This window comes from Manis pentadactyla, chromosome 2 (assembly GCF_030020395.1).
Source record: "Manis pentadactyla isolate mManPen7 chromosome 2, mManPen7.hap1, whole genome shotgun sequence".
NCBI lineage: Eukaryota > Metazoa > Chordata > Mammalia > Pholidota > Manidae > Manis > Manis pentadactyla.
In genome coordinates this window covers 104,467,371-104,479,752 of record NC_080020.1, presented here as the reverse complement: position 1 = coordinate 104,479,752, position 12,382 = coordinate 104,467,371, and positions in this window count along the sequence as shown.

The window sequence follows — 12,382 nt, the reverse complement described above, 5'->3', positions numbered from 1 at the left end:
CAAATGAATGACTTCACTGAAGGAGTGAAGGAAATACTTATAATTAGTAGCATTTTCCTAATTCTCCTCAAATCAGACTACTGCACAGATAGCTGGCATTGCTTTCAAGATACCAAACACATTGAGTTATTTTGGAAATGAAATTTAATGCTCTTTAGCTGATGAAAAAATGACCTGTTTCCTGGCTTCTTTTTCTTCTTAATATTTTTCTCTTCCACTACCTTGGCCTCAGGCATGCACAACATAAATTGCATTTTTGTAGCAAAGTTGGAGGGGTATGTCTGTTCAGAAACAATGCATAATTTTTCTTTCCTTGGAGAAAAAATTCATACATTATTTAAAAACACTTGGTAAAGATAATTAACATGAAAAATTACAGGAGAACAGTAAAAATCTTACCAGTTTATCTTTCTTGCAGCCTTCAGCCATGGGCCATTCTCTCGTTTGTTTTCTTCCTTCCTTCCTCCCTCTCTTCCTCTTTCCCTCCCTCTCTCTTTCTTTCTTTCAAATATAGTGTGGCTTCTCACTGGAAAGAGAATTATACTAAGCAAAAATTATATTTCAAAATCTAGTCCCATCTGTACTGGCAAGAAATGATTGTAAAATATTTTATCCTAAGACTATGCTCTGCAATGAATAAATTGATTTCAATGGTTTCTCTAAAGACTGCTAATATCACCAAACATATATAAAATTGCTTTGTTATAAATTTTTACTAAAGTTTGTATATTTAATGTACAGATAGAATGTCCTATTAATGAAATTTGATGTTCACCTCATTGAAATAGAGGTACAGAAAAAAGCTTCTATATTGTCAGCTGACTTGGTATCTTTCTGAAGCAAATATTAAGTGAATAATTAAGGGAAGATAAACTTGGGAAAATAACCCCACCAACTGGTATTTGGCTTCTTCCAAAATAAACCTTATAACTACCAATTTATTAAACCATTACTAAGTTGGCCTTAATATAAATTGGATTATTACTTTAGACTTTCTGCTAGACTCTGGTATCCTCCATTTTCTACACGACAAAGTGATCCTTTAATAGTATAAATCATATAGGTCATGCTTCTGCTCAACACTACCCAATGGATCCTCATGTCAGAGCCTACTCATTTTCCACCAATACATATTTACCATTCCTCTTTGAGAATGTAACCCCTGATATATTCACAAAAGTCTAGAATGAAAACTAAATTTTCTACTTTCTCTCCGAGCAAGGTGTGGCCATAAGACTAAATGCTTTTCAATGGAATGTAGGTATAAATGCCTTAAACACTTTCTGGAATGAACGTCATAAGTGGAAGCATTTTTTTTGCAACTTTGTACTTTCTGATGACTGAAATGCAGAGTTGATGGCTGGAGCTCATCATCCATCTCAATCTCCAAGGATAAAGCCATATTCTGAGAATGATTGAACAGCAGAATAGAAGGAGTTATGTCCCTGACAATGTTTGGAATCTAAAAAGGATGCCTACCTCTTACTGTCTATATGTGAATGAGAAGGAATCTTCTTTAAGCTGTTCTAAATATACATTTTTCATCATTTGCATCTGTAGCTAATTCTAACCTTTCACATATTGAGAATAAACTTAAAATCCTTTCCATGGCCTACATGTTCCTTGGCTAATTTTCTCCCTTATTTCCTACCCTTTATCATCATTCTGCTGTACTGACTTCTTGCTGTTCCTGGACACATGAAGGACATTATTATCTTAGGGTCTATGTACTTTGTGTCTCTCAGCCTGTTATGCTCTCCCAAGATATATACATAATTTAAATGTGGTTCCTGCTTGATTTTTCTTCAGAAAAGTCTTCTAGCCACTATATCTTAAATAAAAGCACAAGTTAGTGTTTCTTTGTGTAGTTTACTTTTCCTTTATAGCATTTATAAATCTCAGTTAATATATTATATATTTATTTGCCTTTTTATTTATCTGTCTTCTCCACTAGAAGATAAGTTCATGAGGTAGGCACTTCATTTTGTTGGCTACTCTATCTCCCAGACTGAGAATCATTCCAGACATGGTTGCATGATATATATTTCTTGAATGTGTGAATATATGAATACACACTTGTGCATGTATTTATCCATCTACTATTCTTACACTATCATGAGTTATATGTCCTATCTTTTACACCCAGAATAATTAGACTAGTGAACCGATAAGACTGGCCATGTCTTCAAGGGTGAGTTAGTTAAAGGTCTCCTGAAAAGCCTTCAGAGTGCCACTTGATGAATTATTATGTTGTTGGTTTCATTTTTACACACAGATAGCAAGAACCTTGGTGAGATTAGACCCTAAATTTAAGATTTCTTTTTTTTTTAATCTGATGGGAAAAAAAAACAAAAGGAAACACAGTGAATCTGGTATACCCCATCCTGAAGGAGTTTTTATTCAACAAGGTATTATCTAGCATTATACAATTCAGAAATCAGAAAACATACTGTTCTCACAGTACTGTGGGATTGTTGGACTGTGACTGTTCCTTGGACAGGAGGGGAATTTTCCATCAGGGGATATTCTCACAGTCAGTCACACTGGAAAGATGTCAGTCATGGGGAAGACAGCGAACCTCCAGAGGGGCATCAGAAGCCGAGAAGAGCAAAACGCTTTTATCTTCTCTAAGCATTTGGACATACTGCCATTTGGAGAACGTAAAGGTTCCTATGGCCAGGAGTCTCACCTGGCCCTGGTCGGCTTGCTCACTACACCTGTGTGGACAATACATTGTTATTGACTCTGTATAAAGAGCTCTGCCCCGTGCTCTGAGCTGCTGCACGGCTGCAGGTCTGCCGGAGAGCAGAGGCTGGAGTGGTGGCAGTGCCGAGGACAGACTGAGATGGCTGCGGGGGTCGGGAGGCCCAGAGGTAAAGCAGCTCGCTCCAAGTGGACAGGATTCCAGTGATTGACCTGCCACTGTGAGAATAAAGTTGGTATAAACCCTTTCACCCCAAGAACGTTCTGTTGTCATTTTTTGGTCTCATTGAATCCATAGTGAACTTGTTCAGAGTTGAAAACCATTGGCAAGGCAGGCCGATATCTGCAAGAGGGATGCATTGGGCATTCTCCCCTCTGTGGAGGCAGCCTGGATTCAAATAGGAAGGGAGCCTGATAACAACTGTATAGTACAAGGTTGCCACCATGTAATAATTGTAAGTTATTTTCTATGCTGTATTTCCTTTCAGTATGGCCAGGCTTTTAATAACATCTCATAAATATTACCTGTCATGAGGAATTAAGGGAAAGGAATGATTCCATGTCTTAGGATGAAGAGAAAGCAGAAGCCTCTTCCAAAATTCAGGGTGCTGGTCTCACCTGGGCAGGGCTGTGCCCAAAATAGTGGCAATTAACCTAGACAGTCCAGCTGAGGCAGCAGCATCAGAGAAAGGAAGGAGGTTGGAAGGGCAAACCGGAGGGACCTGTCATGTAAGAGCCAGCACTCTGAAAAACTGTCAGGAGCTATTAAAAATGGAGAATTTGGAAAGGTGTTCATTTCTACACTAACGCCGGTAGGGAGGTCATATATCATTTTAACGAAGGCTACCTAGGTAAGATCTCTTTTATATGCTCTATTTATATTCCAGAAATGATTCAGCAAAGAAGAAAACATATTTCACATTGTATTGAAAATTGTTGCTTATTTTTTTTTACCTAGCAACAGCCTGTAAATTCTTTAGGAGCTACTTCTTTCATCCATGTCTTCCCAGTGGGTAGCACAGTGCTCAGCTAAGCTGTCAGTAACTGCTTGTGGACAGCATAAACCAGTCTTTCTAATAGCATTTGCAGCCATTCCTGTGATTTCAATGAAATAGCATAACAGAAAGTACCTGTCATAACAATGTTAATTAAATCTTAAATGGTGCCAAGGGCCTTTTATAAGTAAACACTAAAAAAATGAGCAAAAGTTCAGTGTCCTCTTACTGCAAGAATGCTTGGGTATGATCACAGAAGAGGAGACAAAATGAAGTGAAAAGAATGCTCAGTACTATTTAAATTGAAGAAGTTTGTTCCCACATTTTTGCAATTCCTATTTTGTCTTTCAGGACACACAAAACCAGGATTTGGGATGGAGTAAAGTCTGGGAAGAGATATGGGAATAAAAGGGTCCTTTCCTCTCAGTGCAAACATGTGACATAATTTCAAGGAAACAGGCTGCATTCAAATTATGATCCCCCTTAATCTTTTTAAAAAATGGTGTTGGATCAACTGAATATCCACAGGGGAAAAAAAAAAGTTATGATCCCCCTAAATACTTAAATCTCCTTTCCTAAAGGTAAATTCTTGGGATTTCTGAAGCTAAAAGGAAAGGAAAGTGTTGGATAATCTCAACTTTCTCCCTCACTAGATACTAGTTAGCAACAATTTTGCTAGATGTAATTTAGTAAGCTCCACCACATTCACCACATTACACATGTGGTGTAAAAGGAATATGGATAGAAAATGAGTGTGTAAGTTCTTATTTATGATCTCAGTGGTTCAAAGCTCATGCAAGTAAAACATCTTGTGCCAGCTCCCAGGATTTTGCAAAAATTCAACTGTGTCATAGTTGATTCTTTTGGCAATGGTCTTTCTCGAGTCAGCCTAGTGCAAGGCCTTTCCGCTCCTGTCTTTTAGCAGCTGTCATTTACGCCAAGAAGCTTCTAGTCTAAGTTTAGTACTATGGGTACTGATCGCTTTTCTGAAACATATTATTATAGTAATTGGAGCCCATTTAGTCTGTGTGCACAATGGTAGGGACACAGATACAAAAGAATTAGTACTTTGACAAATTCCTATGATTGAAACAGAAAAGTAAAAATGATGACAAATTTCACATGGGTTAGAGTCAAGATTAAGAGACCAAAATGAGATGTTGTCTATTGCCATTTCACAAGGGACATCACCATTACTTTCTACAACTGACTTTAAGGACAGGTTTTTGTATTATGAACTCAAACTGTGCTTTTACCATGAATTATTATGCTCGAAATCCCATAGAAAAGAGTCAGGCAGTACTTAACAGTGGTGAGACCAGAAATCTAATTTTCACAGCTGAGAATTAACTTTCTTAATTGTGGTTCCCCCATATAAATAGATTTGTGTCATTTCTGTCATCTCTTCATGTACTTTCATAACATTAAAAAAGAAAACAAAACTTTGGGTTCTCTTTAGATGAAATATACTTGTTATAGTGCTTTAAACTATCTTATTTTGTATTTAAGGGAAGGTTTTTCTTTGCTCCAACTCAGGAAACTTCAGGGCATCACTGAGAGCAAAATTAGAATATAGTTTGATCATCATTTTCAGAATTTCAGGAGACAATTTCAAAGCATGGAATATTTTTTAAAGCATTGAGTTTTAATGCGTCCCGAGCTATCTAACCTAGAAGAGCAAACAGACTGCCTCGTGGTGTCATCGGAGAGGCAGATGTCCATCTCGCTTGTAAACACATGCTGCCAGATGCTCTCTAGCCACAAACTGTCTCCTGCCACTGCAAATCCCTGTGATCCCTGATCGGTCACCCCCACCTCCTGTTCCACATGGCAGCTACGTAATGGCTCCACAACACTTATCTGAAGAAACAAATATACAAGTAAATATAGTTATGAAAGGGAGGTGACATGAATATAAGTATTTACTCTGGTATTTTGGGTGTGTGCAGTAAATTTTTGTAAAGAGCAAGGTTTTGATTTAATCTTGATTATGAATTTATTTCCAAAATAAAACCTTTTATTTTTCTACACAAAACTGAGAGACTCTCTTACAGATGCTTAGGTATAATGAGATATTCAACATAATTTCCATCTCTTATACAGATACAATAGCACAGAGTAAAGATTAGATTATTTTTATGCTTATACTCAGATGATCTTTATCACATTTGTCCATAAATAAGGTCAGCCATTCAAGGACAGTGAAAAACTTATAAACATGTATTGTCATTTAAATAAAAATAAGAAACAGATTATTTTTCTGGCAAGGTCTATCTGATAAAACACTATAATTTAAGCTCATGGGTTTGTAACTATTAATATTTTTTGCTTTTTTTGTGTGTGCCCCTTTATCATTCTCACCCTCCCCTCCCATACCCTCAACCATTCCCCCATGATAACCACTAGTGACTTCTCAGTGTCTTTTAATCTAATGCTGTTTGTTCATTCTGTTTTGCTTTGTATTTATATTTCACAAATAAGTGAAATCATATGGTATTTGTCCTTCTCCACCTGGCTTATTTCACTGAGTGTAATACCCTCTAGCTCCATCCATGCTGTTGCAAATGGCAGGGTTTCTTTTCTTTATATGGCTGAATAATATTCCATTGTGTATATGTACCACATCTTTATCCATTCATCTACTGATGGACACTTAGGTTGCTGCTTCTGTATCTTGGCTATTGTGCATAGTGCAGTGATAAACATAGGGGTGCATATAACTTTTTGAATCAAGGATTTTGTTTTCTTAAGATAAATTCCTAGAATTGGGTCGAATGGTATTTTTACTTTCAGTTATTTTGAGGAAACTTTATACTGCTTTCCACAGCCGTTGTACCAGTTGACATTCTCATCAACAGTGTAGGAGAGTTCCCATTTCTCCACATCCTCATCAACACTTGTTATTTCTTGTCTTTTAGATAGTTGCCATTCTAATTGGTATGATGTGATATCTCATTGTAGTTTTGATTTGCATTTCCCTAATGATTAGCCATGTGGAGCATCTTTTCATGTACTTGTTGGCCATCTGTATTTCTTCTTTGTAGAAATGTCTGTTCAGGTCCTCTGCCCATTTTTTAATAGGGTTATTTGTTTTTTGGTTGTTAAGGATTCTTTGCTTTTTTATCAGTGGTTTTAGCTGAGCTTTTAGGTTGAATTTCTAACCTGAACATGTAATAAAAGTAAAAATACTCTACCATGCTCTTTCCTAATTCCAAGTATTTAAAGCATAGACTACTCAATTAATTGAATCAACCTTTTTTTAAACATTTTACTTTGAAAAAATTATAGATTCATAGGAAATTGCAGAGTACAGAGAGTTCACATTTGCTCTTAATCCCATTTTCCCCAATGATAACATCATAAGTAATTATACTGCAATATCAAAAGAATGAAATTGACATTAGTATAATGTGTATGTATAGGTCTATGCCTTTTATCACTTCTGTGGGTTCAAACTAAATACCATCACAAATACCTCCCTAATGCTATCTCTTTATAGACACATCTGCTCCCTCTTCCAGCATGCCTAACCCCTAACAAACACTAATCTGTTCTCTATCTCTATAATCTTGTAATTTTGAGAATGTCAGATAAATGGAATCTTACCTTTTGAGATGAGCTTTTTTTCACTCAGCGTAATGTCACTGAAATCATCTAAGTTGTTACATGTATAATTGTTTGTTCCTTTTTATTGCCGAGTAGTATGCCATGGTATGGATATAGTACAATTTGTTTAATAGTCATCCATTGTTAAGAGATTTTGGTTGCTTCCAGTTTGGGGCTATTATAATTAAAGCTGCTATGTACAACCATGTAGATTTTTGTGTGGATGTAAGTTCTCATTTCTCTGAGATAAATGCCTAGGAATGTGATTGCCAAGTCATATAGACAGTATATGTTTATTATTTTAAGAAATTGCTACATTACTTTTCAGAATGTCTCCCCAAACAATGTATGAAAGGTTTCATTTCTGTGCATCTTTGCCAGCATTTGATATTGTGAATAATCTTTAACTATTCTTGTATGTATGTAGTGATAGCTCACTATGATCTTAATTTGCATTTTTTTAAATGACTAGTGATATTGATCGTCTTTGTATGTGCTTATTTTTCATCTATATATCCCTTTTGGTGACATGGTTCTCTGTATATTTTGCTCATTTTCCAGTTGGAATGTTTTTGTTGTTACACTTGAGTTTTGAGAGTTCTTTATGTATTCTAAACATTACTCCTTTGTCAGATAGGTGGTTTACAATTATTTTCTCCTACTCTGTAGTTTGTCTTTTCATTCTCTTCAGAGGGTCTTTTGCAGAGTAAAACTTAGATTTTGATAAAGTATAATTTATCAGTTTTTTTCTTACACTTATTATTATTCCTGTCATGCCTATGCACTCTTTACCAAGAGCCTAGGTCCCAAAGAGTTTCTCCTATTTTTCTGCTAAAGGATTTACAGGTTGTCTTTTATTCTATCATTTTTTTATTGTGGTAGAAAATGTACATTAAATTTACCATCTTAACCATTTCTAAGTGTACCATTCAGTAGTATTAAATATAATCACATTGTTGTAAAACAGATCGCCAGAACTTTCATCTTACAGGATTGAAGGTCTATACCTATTAAACAACAACTTCTTCCTCCTCCACAGTCCCTGGTGACCACCATTCTCCTTTCTATTTTTATGAATTTCACTACTTTAGATGCCTCATACAAGTGGAATCATACAGTGATTGTCTTTTTGTGACTGGCTTGTTTTACTTAGCTTAATGTCCTCAAGGTTCATCCATGTTGCAGCACATGACAGGACTTATTTCTCTTTTTAAAGCTGAAGACTATTCCATTGTGTGACTAGACTACATTTTGTCTATCCATTCATCCATTGGACATTTGATTTGCTTCCACCTTTTGGCTCTTGTGAATAGTGCTGCAATGAACAAGGGTATGAATGACTTACAGCTATAAACTTTATAATTTAATCTATGACCCATTTTTTGAGATAATTTTCCCAAACTGTGTGAGATTTACGATAAGGATCATCTCTTTAGATATATAATACGTCCAGCAACATTTGCTGAGAAGATTCTTTGGCAATACTTGGTGGGGCTATTTCTGAATTCTTCACTCTCTTCCGTTGTTCTGTATATCTGTTCTTCTGCTGGTACCACACAGAGTTGATTAAGGTATCGTGTAATAAATCCTGAAATCAAATGAAGTGGTTCTTCCAATTGTAATCTGATTTTTCAGAAAATTTTCAGCTCTTCTATTGTTTTTTGCTTTTATCTTTAGAAAATATCTTGCTGGGAGTTATATAATTGCATTAAATTTATACACCACTTTGAGGAGAATTGACATCTCTACTTTGTCGAGCCTTCCAACCCATGAACACCAATGTCTATTACTTAGGTCTTTGATTTATTTCATCAGTATTTTACAGATTTCAGCACAGGAGTCCTATGCATGTCTTATTATATTCATACCTAAGTGTTTCATTTTTTTAAGAGATTTTACATGGTATTGTATTCTTCATTTTACTTTCCATGTGGTCATTGTTTTTATATAGAAATGCAACTAACTTTTGTATGTTTTCTTTGTATTTGTATGAATTGCATTACCAAACTCATTTATCAGTTTAGAAGTGTTTTGGTATATTTGGTATATTCCTTAGGATTTTTTTATGTAGGCCATCATGTCAACCACCAATACATACAGATTATATCTTCCTTTCCAATCAGTATGTCTTTATTTCCTTTTTCTTGCCTTGTTGAACTTCCTAGATATGAGCTTCCAACATATTCCTGTAATATGTTGAATAGCAGTGGGGATAGGAAATACCATTGTATCATTCCCAATCTTTAGAAGAAAGCAGTCCATTTTCTCCATTAAGGATGATGTTAGTTATGGGATTTTTGTAGGTGTTCTTCATCAGGTTGAGGACATTATCCCCTATTACTAGTTTTCTTGAGTTTTTATCAGGTTTGGGTGTTAAATATTGTCAAATATTTATATTGCATCAATTGATATGATATTTGTGATCTACTTCCTTTACACTGGTAACATGGTGGACTACAATGATTAATTTTCAAATCTTGAACCAGTTTTACATCCCTAAAATAAACTTCACTTGGTCATGGTGTATAATTCTTTTTACATATTTCTGAATTCCACTTGCCAATATTTTGTTAAGGATTTTTAATGATTTTTACTATATATTCATGAGGGATATTGGTTGTTTTCTTTTTTTTTTGTACTGACTTTGGTTTTGGTATCAGGGTAATACTGATTTCATAACCATGATTTGGACAATGTTCCTTCCTCTTTTACTTTCTGGAAGAAATTGTGTAGAAATGGTGGTGTTTCCTCTTCAAATGCTGGATAGTATTCTTCAGTGAAATTATCTGGGCCTGAGAACTTCTTTTTGAGAGTTTTTAAATCATGCATTTAAATTACTTAATAGTTTTAGAGCTAATCAATTATCTTTTGCATATTTTGTGATGCATGGTTCCTTTTGTGATAGTTGTGTGGTTTGTTTTATCTAAATTGTCAAATTTATGTGTGTGGAGTGGTACTATTTCTTTATTATCCTTCTAATGTGACAGGGTCTGTAATAATACAGCCTTGTGTCATGCCTGATATTAGTAATTTATTTCTTCTCTTTTTGCTTTGTCAGTCTTGCTAGAGGTTTGACAATTTTGTTGACCCTTTCAAAGAATAAGATCTTTGTTTCATTGATTTTCTGGTTTTGTTTATTTCAGTTTCATCAATTTCTGCTCTTATATTATTATTTTCTTTTGGCTTGCTTATTTTGTCCTTTTTCTATTTTTCTTGGGGTGGGACTTTTCTGACATGAGGATTTAATGCTATAAATGTCCTTTTTAGTTTTACTGTAGCCATGACCCATAAATGTTAGTATGTTGTATTTTCACTTTCTTTCTGCTTCAGTGTATTTTTAAATTTCCCTTGAGACCTCCTCTTTGACTCCTGGGCAATTTACGAGTGTATTGTTTAGCTTCTAAGTTTGAAGATTTTCATATTAGCTTTCAGTTACTAATCTGGGTCAAAAAACACAGTCTGATTTCAATTCTTTTCAATTTGTTGATGTTTGTGTTATGACCCAAGATATGGTCTATCTTGGTATATGTTCCATGTACACATGTGTATTCTGCTGTTTTGAGTTAATGTTCTGTACATGTAAATTAGATGTTGTTTACTGGTGTTGAGTTATATGCTTGCTGTTTTTCTGTCTAGTTCTTCTATCAATTGTTGAGAAAAGGATGTTGAAGTCTCCACCTATAATTGTGGTTTTGTCTATTTCTTCTTTCAGTTCTATTAGTTTTGCTTCACATATTTTGCAACTTTGTTGTTTGGTCTCTGTTTTCTTGGTGGTTTGATTATTTTACTTTTATGTAACACCCTTTCTATTCCTGGTAATCTTCTTTGCTCTGACAACCATGTTGTCCGATACTAATAGTCCCACTCTTACTTTTGATTAAAGTTTACATGCATTCATTTCCATCCTTTTCCTTTACTGTCTGTTTTCCCTTTCTCTGTTTTCTTTCCTGCATTCCTGTGGGTTGCTAGGACATTTTTTAAAATTCCATTTTGATTTATCTATAATGACTACTGCATGTCTTTGTATAGCTTTGTTAGTTGCTCTAAGTATCACATACATAATGTATTACAATTTACTGGTGTTGACATTTTACCAGTTTGAGTGAAGTATAAAAACTTTATTTCCTTTTATGTCCCTTTACCATTTCCATTTATAAACATATTAAATATTTTTGTGTTTAGATGACATTGACAACCACATCAATGTTGTAAACATAATACAGAAATATCAAGAGAAGAAAGTCTATTGTATTTACTGGTATTTTTTCTTTCCATTGATATTTTCCTTTCTTCATGATGTCCCCAAATTCCTTTTTCTATTACCTCCTTTTTCTTTTTTTTTCATCTCTTTTTTCCTTAGAGAACTTTCTTTAGCCATTATTTCAGGCTAAGTCTGCTAGTGACAGCTTTCTCATTGAGAATGTCTTGATTTCCATTTCATTACGGAAGGATCATGTCTCCAGATATAGGACTCTGGGTACTTTGAGCATTTGAAAACACTGCAACACTTCATTCTGTCCTTAATGGTTTCTGATAAGAAACCCATAAACACTCGTTTTTTTCCCCCAACAGTAAGGTGTTTCTTTATTGATGCTTTCAATATCTACCTTTAGTTTTCACAATTTTGAATACATTGTGTCATAGTATGGATTTCTTCGGGTTGTTTGTGCAGCTTCTTGAATCTGTAGGTTGATCTCACTTGCCAAATTTTGGAAAAATTTCAGCTATTATTTTTTGAAATACTTTTTCAGCTTTATCATTTCTATTCATCTCTAAGACTCCAATGGCACAAATGTTTATCTTTTGCTGTAGTTCCACATGGCACTGGGGCTCTGTCCATGTTTTTTTAGTTTCTATTACCTCTGTTGTACAGATTAGGCAATTCCTGTTCTATTTTCAACTTCACTGATTGTTCTCCTACTGTTGTATCCACTGAGGGTTTATTTTTTACTTCAGTTATTATATTTTTCATTTCTAAAATTTCTATTTGTTTCTTTTTTATATTTTCTATTTATTTTCTGGTACTTTCTGTTTATTTGCTAAGGCTTTCTATTTTTTCATTTGTTCGTAACTGCTCA